At 42.2% G+C, this 8,287-nt stretch overlaps 1 long non-coding RNA gene across 1 annotated transcript; it reads right to left on the bottom strand.

Annotated features, from left to right (window-relative positions):
• Positions 1–3,737: 3,737 nt before the first annotated feature.
• LOC141026593 (uncharacterized) lies at positions 3,738–7,505 on the bottom strand. The gene is made up of 3 exons (XR_012188951.1): positions 6,995–7,505; positions 4,575–4,637; positions 3,738–4,264 (listed from the first exon to the last, which is right to left on the bottom strand). It is a non-coding gene; the product is annotated as an uncharacterized lncRNA (long non-coding RNA).
• Between the last annotated feature and the right edge of the window lie 782 nt (positions 7,506–8,287).

Raw genomic sequence — 8,287 nt, forward strand, 5'->3', positions numbered from 1 at the left:
GCATATGCCCCAAACAGAATACGTGGATTTCATGTGAGGGAATTATTTTAAACTGTGATCATTCTAAACAGTATCATTAGCACAAGACAAGTGAGCACATCAACTTGAAACATCCTGTCACATTGTCAATCCAGCATAAAAACATTGGCATCTACAACAACAAAAAATTGTCATTTTCTCGAGAGATGGCCTATGATTTAGGATCTTGTAGTGGAGTAGAAAGAAATGTTGCTCCAGATTAGCAAGCAGCCAATGGGAGGTGCTCATCAAGGCAGACATATCACAACAGGGGCAAAGCCACATATCAATCCATGCAGAGCACCACACCACTGATCCAGCTAGCCTTCCAAAGATCCCAGACAGCATGAGGCCTCATCCACTAATCCCCCATGACAATGATGATTAAACCCTTTTCGACCTCATCTTTAGGGCGGTTAACGAGTCATCGCCCCGTCGATGTGTCAATACCACACTGGCCGGCAGGGGTGACGTGTCCGGCACGGCGCCACGTGGAGTTGGGTCCAGCAGGGTGCTGACGTGTGTGAGTGCTGTGGAGACCTTGAGGTTGGACCGAGCTTGTGGTCAGCTGCTGATTGGCGGTTGTGCACGCACACTGCCTCCTGTCCTGGGAAATCGGTTGGGAAATCTGGTGAGTGGTGGTGCTAAAGCTGCATTTCACTTTCCGGCATGTGAGAAGCATATGCACATGTACTCTACTGGACAAATACAAATCGCAAAGTCTCTTTCCTCTCTCTCACCTCTAAGATGGTGTACAAGAGTAGTGCCGCTTTGCTGCGTATACAAGTGCTTTACTTTGTTCACAAGAGAACGTTTGTAGACTTTGCACATCCTTTGTGTTCAGAAGAGAACATTTGCAGACTTTGCCACGGCTTTGTAGACATGGTTGGTTTATTCAAGTATTCAACTCTTCTTGTACAGCGACGTGTCAGACAAATCGTGTTTTCTTTTCTTACTAAAGAAAGAGTTTGACAGTCTCTGGCGGCAGCGCTGCCTATTCATTAAAAATAATTTTTTTTATAAAGGATGGATTTTATTAACACAAAATGAAGCATTAAGAAGATACAAATATGATGAGCACACACCCGGTCTCTGCATAGTTAGGATGCACACAGCCAACACCAATACACGCACACAAAAACACGCCGGCAAATAGCAAAGTCATATGAGACCAAAGCTATGCATGTAGGCGAGGAAAACAAACTCCAAAGCGATCAGATGGATCGACAAACTATAACAATGACCATATCTGCACCGACCATGTAAGGATCGACAAACTATAACAATGACCATATCTGCACCGACCATGTCATGACACCACTCGGACGACGAGGTTCTTCAACAACAACGCCTTCAGGAAGGGAGCGACACTCAAGTGCCACTGTCACCAGATCCAGCCACCCAAGGCTACAATCTAGGTTTTTACCCTGAAGAATCAGTCCGAGCATTCCGAACAATGCCTTCAACAAGGTAATGACGTAAAAGCATCGTCATTGCCAGGTATACCCAACTCGGGTCAGACCTAGGCTTTCACCCCAGAGCTCAAGACCGGGTGCTCAAGTAGCACTACCATCGAAGCCATTCATGTGTTGTCGCCACCACTTTTTCACAATTCCAGCAGCTACATGTGATGTGACCACCGCCGCCGCACAATCATCCCTCTGCATCAAGACTTCGTCCATAGTTTGCATCTCACCGCCGAAGTCAACCACCAGATCTACGAAGACGAAACTCTCGGAAAATCTTTTGATGGTGACCGCAATCCGCAGCGAGGCCGCCGCCATACCGGATCCAATTCCCGGTGACGCAATCAAAGCAGATCTGCCACACTGCGACCATTAGCGGCCGGCGCACTCAGCCAGGAACTCCGCCTAGCAGTGAAGACCCGACCATGCCACTGCCCAGCAAGACTCCAGGCAGCCATGACTATGTGTAGCCGGCCGCCTGGACAGCCGCCGAGCATCTACATGCACGTGCACATCTTAAGCAGCCGTGTGGATGCATCCAGGCACCAGCCCCGTACTCCAGGCCATGGACTTCATTTAGATCGGAAGGCCAGAATCACGAGGTAGCCGCCAGATCGGGAGGCAAGCCATGGACAGATTAGAAAGCCAGCGGCAGATCGGAAGTTGAACGCCAAGGGGAAGAACAGAAAGGAAAAAAAGAGGCCGGAGATGCCCCGCCGCCGCCGGGCGGCCGGCCTCCTCCGGCGGCGGCGTGGTGAACGACGCTGCGTGGGAGGGCCTCCGAGGTGGCGCGCCTCCGGAGTCGCCTGAAGCGACCCGGGAGGCTAGGGAAGTCTTAAAAATTTGAGGAGAATTTCACTTCCCCGGCCTCTGCACCAACTAGGGATGCATAAGGCCTTTTAAGTATGAGTACTAGGATTTTTAATAGGAATCTAAATTCGCCTCCGTGAGGATTTGAACCCAGGTGTTGGATTTATACATCCACTCCTCCAACTAGTTAAACCAGGTGTTGGGTTTGTACATTCATCAAGAAGAAATAGAGGTGAAATGTACAGAGGGACGTATGTTTTTGACACATGTGGAAACCGTGTAAACAAAAGAGGATTACTCACCCTCATACTGAACCCACGCATAAGTTTCATGAAAGCCCTAGCCCCCGACCTAATGTCCTTGAAAGCATAGGAGGTCGTCTCGACATACGTGAGTCGCCTGCCAGTGAAGATATGCCTCTTGTGCTCCTTCCAAATGTTCCATATCGTGTAGAAGCTGCATTTCACTTTCCCGGCATGTGAGAAGCATATGCACATGTAATCTATTGGACAAATACAAATCGCAAAGGCTCTTTCCTTGCTCTCGCCTCTAAGATGGTTTACAGGAGTAGTGCCGCTTTGCTGCGTATATGAGTGCTTCACTTTGTTCACGAGAGAATGTTTGCAGACTTTGCACCACCTTTGTGTTCAAAAGAGAATGTTTGCAGACTTTTCCACGGCTTTGTAAACATGGTTGGTTTATTCAACTCTTCTTGTATAGCGACATGTCAGAAAAATTATGTTGCTTTTTCATTAAAGAAAGAGTTTGACGGACTTGCTTTTCTTCGAGCAATTACAAGCCTATTCATTAAGAAGAAATAAAGGCAAAATGTACATAGGAGGGGCGCATGTTTTTGGCACAAACATGTGAGAACCCGGAATTATCTTCCAGATACTTCTGTGTTTAATTGTCAACCCCAGGATCATTGCAGACAACACAGTGAAATGGTATCATTGCAGAATACGTAGAAGCATTATTAGTATATTTGTCACAAGACATACCTAGTGAAATGTCTCATGACATTTCTTACAATCAGAAAACAGCGGAAAGTACAATGCGTAGCGACTCCATCTCAGCCATAGGCAGTCGATGTAGTCCACGTGACCTCACTCCTAAGGATCGCCATAGTAGTTGTAGCATCACATTCATCTTCATGAAACTCCGTTGTCAACAAAATTATTGTCATGAGTACATTACGCACTCAACATGCCTCCCTCGGAGAGGGTCCTAATAGCTACATGTGGCTTCAAAGGAAGGCTGTATGGCTCATTTGCATAAAAGCTAATTTTGTTTGAAAAAAATAGCAGTTGGATAGAAGTAGTCTTTGATGAAAACATGTTTTAACTCCAGAATAACTTTCATCAAAGTGAGGATCCTCGATCAACTCACACTCTTCATACGTTTCAAGAATAGGGGCAAAGAGGGAATAATCAAGACAGGTCCTGTACGTCAAGAAAGATTCATGTGTCGTCCATGACCGTGGACACGGCTATTCGAATAGTTTTACACTCTGCAAAGGTTGTACACTTTACCCACACAACACAATCCCGACTTGTTGCCAGCAGCGGCCGCTGCCGTAGTACACCATTTGGTATACCGGCAGGGAGATTGTGAAGAGGCCTTTCATTAGACCAAACTTACTGTGCCAAGCCCACTAGGTTTCAACACGGAAGCAACCGCAGTTCACAGTCCGGTCCCCCCTTTTGTGCCGAGGATACTCCTCGCAAGGCAGCTATCCCATCTGCGGTACGGCGATGACGACAATAAGAGTGAACTAATTAATTAACCAAGCCAGTGCCCATATAGCATGTGGCTGTACTGTTATCGCAATCTTCAAATCCAAGACTTATTAGGACTCATGCGGCACGGACGACTGATTGCTCCCTTCAACTCGTGAAGGGCAGCCAATCGCTCCTTCAATCCTTGATTCAGCTGTCGCCCGCACCAGTATTCAGATGGTAAGTTTTACCCTGAGTAGAAGAGAGTAGAGGATATCAATAAGGGCCAACTAGCCTAGCTCAGCGGTAAGTTTCAACTGTCAATGACTCAGAGGTCATTCAACAAAGCACCTATAGGGTAATAAGCATGGCTAAGCATTTCTACTCTACAAGAATACTATAATTCTACTCAGGTGTCAAGTGAATAGGCGACAAGCGGATCAAGGTAATGTGTCAATCGACACGCTAGCTACGAGAATTAAAATAGCATGCACATAGTAACAATAAAACTCAATGCAATTTGTAAACCATAGGATAAGTATGATCAAAGAAGGAGGCATGCCTTCGTTGTCGACTCCTTCTTCAGTAACCTGATTCTGTCCATGTCCAAGATCGTTATCGTTCCCTACTCGTCATAACGATAGTAAAAGACAAACAATAAATACCAAAACAACAGTAAATCCAAATAACATCTGAAACAAATTAAGAGTGGATGGATAACAAGATATTGATTAAGATGGAGATTCCAAAAGGAGATAGCACGATTGGAAGGTAAGTAGAGAGGATTCGACGGATAGGCATGGTTTAGGTTGAAGATGACTAGGCAAAGCTTGTCAACAAGACTAACGTTCTAATACGAAGTATGGTACTAATCATTAGCAATGCCCACTACACATCTGAGCTTACTATATGGAAACTGTTACATAACAAACCAAATGGCATCAACACACATGGAACAATCCAAACTATGCATTTCAACTACTCAATCATAACATGACATGATGAGAACACATGATGAAGGTAATAGTTAACCACAAATAAATATCTAGATAGAATCTAAATATTTTATAATGGTCAATAGCATCCAGCATACACATCAACTATATGATAATTCAAAGCAAGTATTGTATACGATAACCAAATTAACATTACACTATAGTAGTTAAGCAATCAGACATAATTCAATAAAATGAATTGAATCTATCTAGGTCTAGAACTAAATCATTATTAAAGAAAATAGGATCAAGTACATTATATCAAACCAATTCATTTGCCAAATAATTAACAAGGAACTATACAACATATGGAACAAATGGATGAACAACTATCCTAGGCATGATATGATTAAGAGTAACAATCAACCAAGAATAAATATTTGGATGAATCCAAATACTTATAATGGTTAACAGCAATCAAAGACTAAACATAAATCATAAAAACTATTAGCAAGCATTTCTATAAAAGAAGACAAACCAATACTAATTAAGGTAGAAACTAATTAAATAACCTAATAATAACACACATCTCACACAATACATGTGAGTATAGATTCATTAGATGTCTAAAAAAATAACACAAGCATGACACATACGAGTGATCATGATAAGATACTAACCTAGAATATGGACTTACTACTAAAGAACAACTAATACTCAAGTAACCACTAGCAATAAGATTACCACTTCATGCTTACATAACAGATCAAACTATGCACACTAAGCATATGAGGAAGATACAACACACGGGTCGTTACACACATGTTATGAAATCCATTTATACAATCCCAACAACATGGCATAGTATTGATCAAGTAAGAAGTTGCTTAATAAAAGAATGTACAAGATCAACAAACTACTATAATGTAAATCAAGGCTAACCATATGTGTAGTCATACAATGCAAACTAGAAATGATATAGTGCATGGTACGCATACAACCAAACATGCATTCTACTGTAAGCAATTGTTAACACGGCATGGTAATAAACTAATATAAATAAACACACATGCATCATGGATAAACATGAATATGTAAAACATATCTAAGATATATTCATGCTAAACAAAAGGAACTAGTCAAAACATGAAATATGCCATGACTCGATAAAGAGAGCAAAGCTTAGAATAACTCTACGACATTATAAGCTTGGCAATCATTCACCAAATTTTGTACATGTGCACAAAAGAGGACTACATGAGCTATAAAGAAAAAAATAACAACATGCAACACCATACAAAACTATAAGAAATGATTAAAAGAAATCCTTAGGATAAATCTAGACAATCACACCTAACTCATGTAATTATGGAATGATTAGGAGTGACTCCTAGGCATGTCATGGCCATATAAAAATATCAAATCAACACAAAAGTTCAACGATCGACTACTACACATGATAACAAATCACAAGGACTAATATGAAACAAAAGCATAACACACTACTACGATTAGACATGCAATATGTACATGAAACCATACAAAACTATATTAAAATTTATAGACATGTCTAACCCAAGACAATAACAATATAAAAAATGATTATCAACTTGCGTCAACAAAAATTATAATCGATTAACAAATAAATCTAACAAGTTATTTGTCACACGCAAAAATTATCAGACCAATAGGATACACTCCTAGGCATATCGCGAACATATGAACAATAACATATTAATACAAAATCTAACCGATGAACAAAACCCCATTCAATCTTGGGCAATAACGACTATAACAAAAATTTATACTAAACTCCTAATGATGAAACTAGCAATCTAACTCCACCATGGGGTTACTATGGGCATGAGAAACAAATCATATGTTGAACACAAGATCATCCGAGAAACTAAAAAGTACGCGGACATGTCGATAGAATCCGTTCATGCCTCGGCGCGAGCAACGACATAGATGAGTCGAATGACGATGTCTACGAAATAGAGTAGATGATGATGAGTATGCGTGCAAAAGAAATTTGATAGAGGCTCACCGGTTTGACAGAACGGCGCGAAGAACTCGACGAACAGTGTAGACGGACATGCGAAATTCTGCGTGTGTGGTCAACGGATCGCGTTCTTTCTTCCCTGAATGGATTCAACGCATGAAAGAGAACCTTTTGGCGCAAGGGCATAGACTAGGATGGTCTCCTTCATCAGAATCAAGGACCGACGTCCATGGAACACTGTTTCTTTGGGAGGAGTTCTGTGGGAGGATGGAGAAGAGAGATGGCAGAGGGCTAACGGAAACGAGGGAGGAGATTGAGGCGCAGGTCCCTGTATCTTCAGTTTTGGAAACGGTGGACACTTATGGGAATTATGGAGGGCAGGAGGCAGCTTCTTGCGTGAGTGCTTGGCAGTTTCTCTTCGTGTACGTTTATCTTCCTGTAGGTGCGAGCCTACAAAGGAAGGAAAGGAGACCAGGCGTTCTTTGGGGAGATGACCAGCGGAGAGGAATAGGAAGGGAGGAGGAATTAAAGGAAGGTGTAGAGGTTTCCTGTGTGTGCACGGAGGTGGCTGTTGAGGTTTCCTCTTCTGTGAGTTGTGAACGTACACTTAGGAGGAGGAGAGGGGTTCGTAGTTGGGAGAGATGGGCAAGTTTGGCCAGCCCATGAGGAAGAAGTGAGGGGAAATAAAAATAAGAGAGACAAAGAGAAAAACAACAAATGGGCTAGGCCCATGCGGTTGGGAAAGAAAAAAAACAGGTGAGCTGCTCACACGGAGGAGAGGAGATGTATTGGTTAGGAATTCATCACATAGTTTGACAAAGAGAAAAAAATTATTTAAGAATTAAAAGATCGAACACATATCAAATGAACTGATAAATCCAAGAAAGTACAGACTCGCATATTTAAATATGCCGAGGACAAAATAAAATCCAGTTAAAGAAAAGAACAAAACTCAAATTTAATTTAAGTTCGCACTAGATCAAATTAAATCCTCCAAATTATAAAAGCCCAATTTAAGCTTTGTTGCCAGGATGTTACAAGTCTACCCACCTTAAAAGGAATCTCGTCCCCGAGATTCAGGCTGGCTAAAGAGAGTGGGTTTGGGTTAGCTTAGCCTTCGACATAGTTCTTCTCAGAAACTTATGGAATCACGTTTGATTCTGATCTTGATGGCAAGCAACTTCGGGGTCTTGATTGGAGATAATTCAATTGTTGATACTGTCTCCAGCTTTCTCAAGGCTTGGAAGCATTCCTTCGGTCTTGGCGATGGTAATCTGATAACGTCTCTAAGTGGTTAATATTCTTCTATCTTTCCCTTCTTATTTAGGTCAAGCCTTG

This window comes from Aegilops tauschii, chromosome 7 (assembly GCF_002575655.3).
Source record: "Aegilops tauschii subsp. strangulata cultivar AL8/78 chromosome 7, Aet v6.0, whole genome shotgun sequence".
Classification (NCBI taxonomy): domain Eukaryota; kingdom Viridiplantae; phylum Streptophyta; class Magnoliopsida; order Poales; family Poaceae; genus Aegilops; species Aegilops tauschii.